The sequence below is a fragment of the Hibiscus syriacus genome, unplaced genomic scaffold (assembly GCF_006381635.1).
Source record: "Hibiscus syriacus cultivar Baekdansim isolate YM2019G1 unplaced genomic scaffold, ASM638163v2 tig00111582_pilon, whole genome shotgun sequence".
NCBI lineage: Eukaryota > Viridiplantae > Streptophyta > Magnoliopsida > Malvales > Malvaceae > Hibiscus > Hibiscus syriacus.
The window spans coordinates 10381291-10394009 of NW_024063126.1; positions in this window are offsets into that span (position 1 = coordinate 10381291).

A 12719-nucleotide genomic window follows, 5' to 3' on the forward strand; every position below is an offset into this window, starting at 1 on the left:
TAATTTATATGTATTTAATATATTTAATAATAATTAGTAATAATGATAATAATAATAATAATAATAATAATAATAATAGCAATAATAATAATAATAATAATAGTAAAAATAATAATAATAATAATAATAAAAATTAAAATAATAATAATAATAATAATAATATTAATAATAATAATATGGATAAAAAAATAGTATCTTCAGATGACATGTGTCATGTCACCAAAGTGATGATGTGTCATGTGTCACGTCTCCTAAAGTGATGGCATGGCATATGTCACGTCACCTAAAGTGATGATATGTTATGTGTCACATCTGTAACGCCTATTTTCTGTATATGTTAACAAATACTAGTCAAAGATGTCACATAAAATATTTAAAACATTTCCTATTTAAAAATCAGTAAAATTTTGTTTTTTTTTAAAGTTCATCTATTTCAAAAATAAAATACAATATTAGCTTAATCGTGTAAAACCATAATATAATATTTTGACATCCAAATCAATTTTGGTTTCAAGCAACAACATAGCAGTTCAACATTGTTTAATATTATAAACCAAACTACTTAAAATCTGCTTAAACTAGAGTTGAACATACCCATTTGGTATGTTACTTACTAAACCACACACACACACACACACACACACACATATATATATATATATATAACTATTTGTTATCATATCATAACAAGGCATCACCAAATATAAAATATACATGCAAACTAGAAAGTAAAAAACATCAAAAGATGCCATATTGATACTATTGAGCTGAACTGGTCCTCAAAAAGTTGATGTTGAGCCTAGCTCCTTACTTCGAACGCCTATCTTTACCTACGCGTGAAAACTGTCACACACTAAGTATATACTTAGTGAGGAATTATAATACTAATAATAATATAGGTAAAATATTAATAAAACATATATGTAACAAAATATAACATATGTATCATAATGTGAAAACATCATATAAAATTTATCTGTGATTAAGAATTTCATATATAAGGATTCAACATTAAACCATAGTTCTCGATGAAAACTTTACTTTCAATTAAATCGATCAAACTTGTACATTTCCATTTCATTTCAAATCGCAACCTAATGTAATCAATGAGAATGCAAGGTATGTGAGTCAGACGAGTATGTGCAAATTGCACTTTATGTGCCAGACAGATGTACAGATACTATAAAACACAGTATCAAGTACCACATATAAGAAATATCATAGTCCAAAATCACACCGGCTATGTATTCACCATAGCTACGTACAATAGTCCAAAATCACATCGACTATGTACTCAATGTAGTTGTTACTCCACTACATAGCATGCCAGTTATATCTATGACTCTCAATGCATTTACAATGGACATTTTCATCAAAATCACATATATCATTCATATATCAAAGTATCCATAGATATGAATATATCAAAACATCATATAATATTGCATTGGGCAATTCATACTCTAAATAATTCAATATCATTTAGCAAATAATATGAAATAAAATAAATACGATTTAAAATTCCTTTTCTTTTCAAAACATTTGAGGTTGACTCAACGCAATTCCTCCTCATATCATACTTATAATAGTATAAGTAAGAATGCACTCACCTGGTAATGCCTCACTAGTAACCTTGCTTTCGATATTCCTTTATTTTTGTACTTTTTTCTTTTCTTTCGATTCACTTCGATCTCAACTCTTATCATGATCTTTTAGAGTTCATGGCCAAGCTTGGAAAAGATGAACATGCTCTTGATTTTTCTAAACAAAAATCTTAAGCTAAGTTGTTATATTTTAACGATAAAATGAAATAAAAATTCATTTAATGCTAAATGACCATTTTGCCATTGAAATATAAAGCTCACCATCATGAAACATGCCCATATCTTCATATACATGCTAGAATTAATCCAAGGAGTTAATAGATATGAATTTTTCCCTTGTGATTTTCTAAAATTACAATCTTGCCATTTTCATCCAACAGTCACGATTTAACATGGAAAACCAACTTAAATCCAATAGCCATATTAAATCCTTCCAAATTAAGACATAGAAATGAAATTATTAACCTTGACTTATCATCCTTCAAAATATCGCAAAAATCTGATTCGATCCGATTATCCAAAATTTTCCTTGACTTTATCACTTTATAACTTTTAATCCAAATTTCGTACGAAAAATATGAAACCCACGAAAATGTCATTCTTGGGGTAAACTATTCATTTACAAGACCATATTACATAACTTTTGAAAATTACAACTTAGTCCCTAAACATTTGTCATGTTTACAATTTGACCATAAAACTTTTAAAATTTTCATTTTGGCCACTAGCCAAAATTTTGGAACATTATAATTTTCCCCTTAAGAAAATTCATCCTCGAATTTTCAATACGTGCTTGATACAAAAAGATGAGGAAACTACTTTTTCATATCTTCTGTTTTCCACGTAGCTTGCTCGACCTTATGATTCCTCCAAAAAACCTTAACAAGTGGAATTGTTTTATTCCTTAGTTCTTTAACTCCATGCTCTATCATATTTACCAGTTCTTCCTCGTAAGTTATATCTGATTGAATCTGAATCTCCTCTGGAGTGATAACATGTGAAGGATCTGAACGATATCTTTGAAGCATCGATACATGAAATACATTATGAATCTTATCCATTTCCAGAGGTCACTAGCTGATAAGCCACTGGACCAAATCTTTTCACAATCTCATATGGACCAATGAATCTCAAACTTAGCTACCCTTTTCGTCCAAATCGTATAATCTTTTTCCAAGGTGATACTTTGAGAAACACCTTGTCACCGACCTAATACTCAATTTCTTTCCTCTTTAAATCTGAATAAGATTTATGTCAATTGGTCGTAATCTTAAGATTATCTTATATAATCTTTACTTTGTCTTCTACTTCTTTAGTCAGATCAGGGCCAACTATATCTCTATATCTCAATCCTTGAGTTCATACTAGTTCAAAGGCGTTCGACATTTTCTTCCAGATAAAGCTTCATAAGGAGCCATCTTTATACTTGACTGATAACTATTATTATAAGAAAACTCTACCAAAGGAAAATATTTTCCCCATGATCCTTTGAATTCAATTATACACGCCCTCAATATATCTTCCAAAATTTGAATAATTCACTTTGACTGTCTATCTGTCTGGGATGGAAAGTAGTACTGAAGTTAAGTCGAGTTCCCAAGGCCTTATGCAAAGACTTCCAAAATCTTGAAGTGAACCTTGGATCTCTATCAGACACAATTGAGACATGTACTCCATGCAGTCGAACAATTTCCTTAACATACAATTCAACATACTTATTCATAGAGTAATCAACTTGAACTAGAACAAAATATGCTAACTTAGTCAATATATCCACAATCACCCATATTGAATCATTTTTATTGGGTGTCAAAGGTAGTCCTATCACGAAGTCCATAATAATTCTTTCTCATTTCCATTGAGGAATAGAAATAAGGTCAACAATCTAGATGGTACTTAATGTTATGCTTTCAGTTGTTGGCATGTCAAGCATTTAGAAACAAACTCAGTTATAGCCCTTTTCATACCTAGCCACCAAGATTGTCTCTTCAAGTCATTGTACATCTTGTTTCCTCTAGGATGCATCGACAAATGACTATAATGTTCCTCATAGAGAAGTTTTTTCTTCAATTCCTCATCGTTTAGAATACAAACTCTTTCTCGATATTACAATCATCCATTAGACTTAACTTCAAAGTATTTTGATGTGATCTCATCCGAAAAGGGCTTAGAAGAATTTCCAAGTGAGCCCATTACACTTGCAAGGGCCAAGAAGCCATGGAAAACTTGTTTATGTCAAGCTTGGAATGTAAAGGAGAAAGACCAATAATAAGGGAAGAACACTTTATTTTTACTTATGTGTGAATTTGCATGAAAAATTAAAGTTTGTATAAATATTCATTGCATTTAATAAGCATTTTGTCCATTAAAGCATGTATTGCATTTAAACTTATAGTTCATTTAGGGAAGTAGTTCATTCATGCGTTTAGTTCATTGAATAAGCTATTTCATTTAAGTAAGCAAGTTCATTGAATAAAGTTAGTAAAATAGTTCTTTAATCAAACTAGTTCATTCATTAAACTAGTTCATTAATTAAACTAGCTCTTTTAATGTTTGCATGACATGTTTATTTCTTAATTTTATTCAATCATGAATATTTACTATTCTTGTGTCTATATGCATGAAAGAAGATGAACAATCACATCAAATGTAAGAATATCAGTCAGTTTATCTTTTGATTTTGGATGCAGTGCAGACGTGTTTGGGTGCTGAAATCAATTGGATATTACTCCTCTATCTTTTAGCTTTACAACTTCTTTTGAATCATCTCAATCTGACACTGGGATCTTGAGATATGATCATTTTATAGAAGACAGTGCAAGCTAAAATTTCATTATGGGAAATGCATACAATAAAGTGCTTGAACTAAGGAGAGGTCTTTTCATATTGTACAAGGAGACATACAATGAAGGCCTTCTTAATGTATACTTTTATGACATTCAAGAAGGATAAATGGCATAAGGATGTTCATGGAATTCCAAGAGACACTTCACCTTGGATGCATAGTTGTCTACATACATTAAGTGTCCACATTCATCCCTATTTCTTTCATGAATGAGCAAGCCAAAGTAGCCTAAGAGTCAACCACCCCTTTGGACGAAATTGTGTCTCTGTTCAACCTCAAAAGTGTCCAAATTCATCCTATACTCCCTAGAATATTCAACCACTAAAGGAGAAGAGAATAAACAATGCATTTATAAGCATTCATCGCCATTAAGATGAAGTATTCATCTCCTTTGTGTGACTTTTCATATATTGCATAGAAATACTATAAATAGGCGCCTTAGGATCATTTATAAACACACAATTTTGCTTATAAAATACTTCTCGAAATATTGATTTTATTCTAGTTCTTTTGAAGAACTCTATTGGCTTCAAGTCAGTCTTGTGGTCTTCATCCATTCATTTGTTTATAACGTTGGTTCTTAGCTCTTCTATAGCTAGTGGGTCACATTCCACCCTCCACCATTTCATTTACATTCTTTTATATTGATGGTTCCTAGCTCCATATAGATAGCAGATCATAATCCATCATCCTTTACAAACCTATATATCCCACACCACCACCACTATCATTCACCATCTTTCCATTATTTTATTTAACCACAATATCCATCACTCTTCCATACTCTCAAATAACAACTATCAATCTTTCATAATTAATATTATTATATTGTTTTCCATCTTACTTATTTGTTTATACAATTATATAGTTCAAATATTTCAGAATTCATTTCTTATTGGAATCACGATCGAGCAACAACATATATGACTCAGAACTTACAGCCAGGTTCATACCAATTGGTATCAGAGCTAGTTGATTCAATAATTTTATTGTTTTCTCTCTCTTGATTTAGTAAAAAAATAAAAATAAAAATAAATAGAAAATTTTAAAGAGTGAGAGAACAATCTTTTCATCTTAAAAAAAGAAAAATATATTCATCATTATTTTACTTTTACCATTTATTTTATTTATTTTACCTATTCTCATCATTTTCTTTCTTTGTAGCCAATTTTTTCTTCTACTCATTTAAAGTTACTACTTAATCAAGTCTGTTTCAACCAAATTCCATAAGAGTCCTTGTAAGCCTTGAGGGAGTTCCATTGGGAGTTGAAAAGGGAGCAAGAGTGGTAAAAGACAAGAGTGCACATCAAGGGTAAAATCCATATTGAGTCAAACATGAGTGAGAGTAACTCTTTCTTGGAGTCTATTGGTGAGTTTTTATTTTTCATTTTTTACATTAATCATGTCTCGTCATTCTAAAGACAATTATCAGATTTCAGGTGATGAAAATAAACAAAACATTGGAGGCATGCCAAATTTGCAAATACAAGCAATGACTCAAGAGTTAACTAGATTGTTGAGGGAAGAATTAGAGCCACTCCATGAACGTATAGATCACCTTGAAGAAGAATGAACACAAAGAAGACAAGGGCAAGAAGACTAAGGAGACAATACATACCAAGAAGAGTTTGAAGAAGGGGTAGAAGATAGGCAAGAATTTGATCATGCATCTCAGTAAAGAATGGGGAATCGAGGTATAAGACCCCAAAGGTTCGCCCACCAATGGATCATAACCTTGACAATATCAAAATTTTCTTTCCATCTTTCCAAGGTAAGACGGATCCCAAGGTTTACCTAGCATGGGAAAAGAAGGTTGAGCACATTTTTTAGTGCCACAAGTATTCAAAAATTAAGAAGGTAAAACTCATTGCCATAGAGTTTATAGATTATGCACTAATTTGGTGGGATCAATTAAAATTTAGTATGAGACGTAATGGTGAGCGTCTTATCTCTACATGGAATGAAATGAAAGCAGTGATGTGGAGGCGATTCATTCCAACCCACTATCATCGGGAGTTGTTCAACAATCTTCAAAACCTTTCACAAGGTAGTGTTGAAGACTACCATAAAGAGACAGAGGTGGCCATGATACATGCCAATATCGATGAGGATAGAGAAGCCACAATGGCAAGATTCCTAGTGAGACTTAGTGCTGAATAAACAATGTTGAATGTTGAACCGTTCAACATTCAACGTGTTTGATTCTCACCTCTGAATGAAGACTATACTGAATGAAACAACAAAACACTGCTGAATGATTCAGCATTAAAGTACATTATAAATCATTAAGCACCAGGTATTTTACCATAATACCTATTTTTCACATGTTGTCTTATTAAACAATCATATCTTATAATATAATAAATCATTATGAAGGTAAAAATGAAAATATTCATAATTCATATTGTACATTTAGAACCATTATCAAACAGCATGTCACATTCAGAGCCAATTCATACAGAGCCTTTGAATCATTCAGGCCATTTAATCATTCAGCGCTTAATCATTTTATTTTATCAAACAACCCCTTAATCTAGACATTGCGAACGTGGTCAAGTTGAAACGTTATATGGAGATGGAAGACATGGTGCATATGGCCATGAAGGTGGAAAATCAACTCAAAAGGAAAGGGACACACGATCCTATGGAAATGCATCATCAAGGTGGGGACAAGGTTCTTACAAGAAGACTCATTCGTTGTCATTCCACTAAAAAAACTGGACCACCCAAAGGGAGCAAACCCATTGTCGAAACTAGCAAGTGTAAGAGTTCTGTCAATCTAAATTATTCTTGTGGCATACAATGCTTCAAGTGTTTGGGGCAAGGGCATATTGCAAGCCAATGTCCAAACTGCAACACCATGCTTCTTTGAGATGATGGAGAAGCCAACTCGGAACAAGAGGAGAGTAAAAATGAATATGCTACCATTCAATAAGAAGAAGAATTGGAGCATGTTGTAGAAGGAAAATCTCTTGTTGTTAAAATGAGTCTAAGCCTATATTCAATTGAAGAAGATGAACAACGCAAGAACATCTTTCATACTCGTTGTTACATAAGTGGAAAGGTATACTTTGTCATTATAGACAGTCGGAGTTGTATTAATGTTGCTAGTTCTTTGATGGTAGAAAATATTAGTTTAGCAACAACAAAGCATCCACATCCCTACAAGTTACAGTGGCTCAATGATGGAGGTGAACTCAAAGTTTCCAAGCAAGTCCTTATTGTTTTCTCTACTAGGAAATATAAAAAAAAGTGCTTTGCAATGTTGTTTCGATGTACATCAGTCACTTACTACTAAGACGACCATGGCAATTCGATAGGCGTGTAGTGCATGAAGAATATACCAATCGGTATACATTCACCTATGAGGCAAGGAAGATTACTCTATCACCACTTTCACCAAAGAAAGTACATAAAGACCAAATCCACTTGAGAGAGAGTTTTGAAAGAGCCAGAGAGAGAGATACCAAAATTGAGGTAAAAGTAAAGGAGAGTGATCAAGATGAAGGAAAGAAAATCAATGTTCTTTCAAAAGAAAGAGAGTTGAGGGAGTTTTTATTGTCGAGAAATGAAGCACTAATGCTCTTGTACAAGGAGAATTTCTTAAACACTAACCACATTAATCAAGATTTTCCTTCTTTTGTTGTCTCTTTGTTGCAAGAATTCAAAGACTTACTTCCAGAGAAGATTCCAAATGGATTACCATTCCTTAAGATCATCAAAGATCCTCCATGGTTTGATGACCCTGTGAATTTTTTATAAGTTTTATTAAATTTGACGTTGGTTTGTTTTTTAATAAGGTGGTTAGGCTATTTGGGGTCTTAACTCTCAAAGACGATCATGATGGGTTATAATGCCAAGTTTCTTAGTCATCTTTGGAAAACTCTATGGAGAAAAGAAGGATCTAAACGAATGACATACCACCCACAAACAAACTGTCAAACTAGAACTGTCAATCGAGAGCAGGCTACTACATCAAGGGAAATCATTCTAAAACATCATAATATGTGGGAATATTATGTGTCTCGAAATGAGTTTGTCTGCAACAAAAAACAATGTTGTTTGTAACTAAACATTCATCGCTTAAAGTCATCAACAAATTTAACATTTTTATTCCATTAGATTTGATTTCCTTCCATACTAATCAAGTTATGCATGTATATGACAAGAGAAAAATCAAGTTTGAGAATGAGCTACATCAAAAGGTGTAAGGGTGCAAAAAGAATAAAGGCCAACAATACATAGATCATAAGCATCAAAAGAAGAACATTTTTTAAACAATGAAACATTTTTTAAATAGAGTTCACATGAAGTACAAAAGAAATATTTTTTAAACCAGTAGATTGGTTATGGGTTCGTAAGCCAGAAAAGAAGTTCCCGACTAAAAGGAAGTAGAGATTTTCCCTTTTGTAGCAAGTGTTGATTTGGGACAAATCACTTTAAAGAGGGAACGAATGATGTGATCTGACAGCGACCCGAAAGAATTTCCAAGTGGTTTCATTACACGTGTAAAGGCCAAGAAGTTCCAAGCATCCATTTATAGCTTGTTTATATCAAGCTTGGAACGTGAAGGAGAAAGACCAACAACAAGGGAGGAACACTTTATTTTACTTATGCATGAATTTGCATGAGAAATTAAAGTTTATATAAATATTCATTGCATTCAATAAGCATGATGTTCATTAAAGCATGTATTGCATTTAAGCTTATAGTTCATTAAGGGAAGTAGTTCATTCATGCATTTAGTTCATTTAATAATCTATTTTATTTAAGTAAGCAAGTTTATTGAATAAAGTTACTTCATTGATCAAAATAGTTCATTAATCAAACTAATCCATTCATTAAACTAGTTCATTTGTTAAACTAGTTCATTAATTAAACTATCTCTTTTAATATTTGCTTGACATGTTTATTTCTTAATTTTATTCAAGCATAAATATATACTACTATTGTGTCAAGGTGCATGAAAGAAGATGAACAATCATATCAAAAGCAAGAATATCTACTACTATTGTGTCAAGGTGCATGAATATCTACAAACGTGTTTTGGTGCTGAAATCAATTGGATGTTATTTATTTTTCTCTTGGATTTATAAATACTTTTGAATCACCTCAATCCGACATCGGGAGCTTGAGATACGATCATTTTACCAAAGACAATGCAGGCTGAAATTTCATTACGGGAAATGCATACAATGAAGTGCTTGAACCAAGGAGAGGCATTTCCACATTCTACAAGGAGACATACAATGAAGGCCTTCTTAATGCATACTTTTATGACATTCAAGAAGGATAAATGGCACGAGGATGAGCATGGAATTCCAAGAGATACTTCCCCTTAGATGTATAATTGTCTACATACATCAAGTGTCCACATTCATCCCCCTTTCTTTAATGAATGAGAAAGCCAAAGAAGCGCAAGAGTCATCCACCCCTTTGGACGAAATTGTTTCTCCATTCAGCCTCAAAAGTGTCCAAATTAGTCCTATACTCTCTATAATATTCAACCACTAAAGGAGAAGAGAAGAAATAATGCATTCATAAGCATTCATCACCATTAAGATGAAACATTCATCTCCTTTGTGTGACTTTTCATGTGTTGTCTAGAAACACTATAAATAGGCACCTTAGGATCATTTGTAAACACACAATTTTGCTTATAAAATACTTCTTGAAAGATTTCTTTCATTGTAGTTCTTTTGAACAACTCTATCGACTTCAAGTTAGTCTTGTGGTCTTCATCCATCCATTTGTTTATAACATTGGTTCGTAGCTCTTCTATAGCTAGTGGGTCACGTTCCACCCTCTACCGCTTCATTTTTATTCTTTTATATTGTTGGTTCCTAGCTCCATATATCTAGCGGGTCACAATCTGTCATCCTTTGCAAACCTACATAGCCTACGCCACCACCACTATCATTCACCATATTTCCATTATTTTAATTAACCACAATATTCATCACTCATACTCTCAAAAAACAAAAATCAACCTTTCATCCTTTCATAATTAATATTATTTTATCATTTTCCATCTTACTTATTTGTTTATGCAATTATAGAGTTCAAACATCGCATAATTCATTTCTTACTGGAATCAGGATCGGGCAACAACATATATGACTCGGAACTTACAACCGGGTTCATATCATCTTTGGTTTCACATTTTTCTACTTGTTAAATTCTTGGCATGCACTTTTTATCCTTTCTTTTAAGATCCTTTATTCGCTCCAATAAAGTAGGCTCAACTCTGCAATTACACTTCATTCTCCTTTAATGACAACCGTGCATCCAAAGCTCGTTAGGAAAAAAATGTCTAACGACTTAAAGCATCAGCTACTATATTAGCTTTTACTGGATGATAATCAATGATTACATCATAATCCTTCAAAAGCTCAATCCATATTATTTGTCTCAAGTTCAACCCCTTTTGCGTTAACATATACTTCAAACTTTAATGATCGGTATAGATGTAACATCTTTCACCATATAGGAAATGACACCACATTTTCAAAGAAAACACAACTGCTTCCAATTCTAAATCATGAGTAGGGTAATTCATTTCATGTGACTTAAGTTGCCTTGAAGCATAAGCCACAATTTTTCCTTCTTGCATTAATATGCATCCCAAACCATTATGAGATGCATCACTATATACTACATAGTCCTTTTCGATTCTCGTTGCACTAATACTGGAGCTTCTGCCAAAATATTCTTTAGCGCCTCAAAGCTTTCTTGGCACTCATCAGTCCAAATAAATGACACATCTTTCCTCAATAATTTGGTAAGTGGGGAGGTGGTCATCGAGAAGCTCTTCACGAAATTTCAATAATAACCAGCGAGTCCCAAGAAACTTCGAACTTCAGAAATATTCTTTGGAGTTTTCCATTCAACAATAGCTTGTACTTTCTTGGGATCCACTCTTATCCCTTCTGCTGAAATAACATGGCCAAGAAAAGCAACTTCTGACAACCAAAACTCACACTTTGACAGCTTGGCATAAAGCTTTTTATCTCGAAGAGTCTGATGAACAATTAAAAGATGAGTATCATGGTCTTTCTTTGTCTTAGAATATACTAAAATATCATCAGTAAATACAACGACAAATTAATCCAAATATGGATGAAATACTTGGTTCATCAAATCTATAAATGCTACAGGAGCATTAGTTAATCCAAACGTCATCACGACAAACTCATAATGGTCGTATTGAGTCCTGAAAGTCATTTTAGAAATATCTTTCTCTTTGATCTTTAACTGATGGTAACCAGATCAAAGGTCAATCTTAGAAAACACTGGTGTGCCTTTTAACTGCTAAAAAAGATCATCGATCCTTGGGAGAAGATATTTATTCTTCATTGTCACCTTATTCAGGTGATGATAATCAATGCATAATCGCATAGACTCATCCTTCTTTTTCACAAACAACACAGTTGCACCCCAAGGTGACACACTCGGTCTTATGAAACTCCGATCTACCAATTCTTGCAATTGTACTTTTAATTCCCGTAATTCAGTAGGAGTCATTGTCTATTTACGATATTGACCCCGCTATATCTTATAAAATCCCAAAAAACATTTAAGCAGTACAGTTTGTTTCGATTTCGTTACGTAAAACAAAGGGAAATGTTAAAAAAATTTAATATTTTCGGTTCAACGTAATTAAAATATTATTTTTTTATTATTTATAAAATTTAAAATATTAATTTTTAAATATTTTTATTGGCAACTGAAAATATTAATTTCTTTATAATATTTTTTGTTCAATTAAAAATATTACAAAAAAATAATATTTTAAGTTACATAATGTTAAAAAAATTTAACATTTTCAATTGCATCTTTCCTTAACCTTAAATTATACATAATTACCCCAGAACAAACAAGATTGTATCTCTATCCCCATTATTTTTAATGAACTTAAAGCTGGTAACTCTATTTATTTATTGGGTTAGTGTGTCTTTTGCCCCTTGATTTAAGCTTTAATAAGCAATTTGGCCCCTGGCTTTGTCTTTCAGCTGCAATTTGGCCCTCTACTTTGGCTTTGATTTGCAAATTTGTCCTTGAATTTGGCTTCGATTAGCAATTTAGGCCCTAAATCTTTTAATATAAATGAATCCTTAATCAAATATTTGAATTTGCATCAATCAAAATTTAAAATATAAATCTTAATAGGTTAGATACTCTTTAATGTATAAGTAAAATATCCCATCATTATTTCAAAATTGTACAAAAATAATCAAAGGCCAAACTACTTATAAAAGAAAATTTCAAGA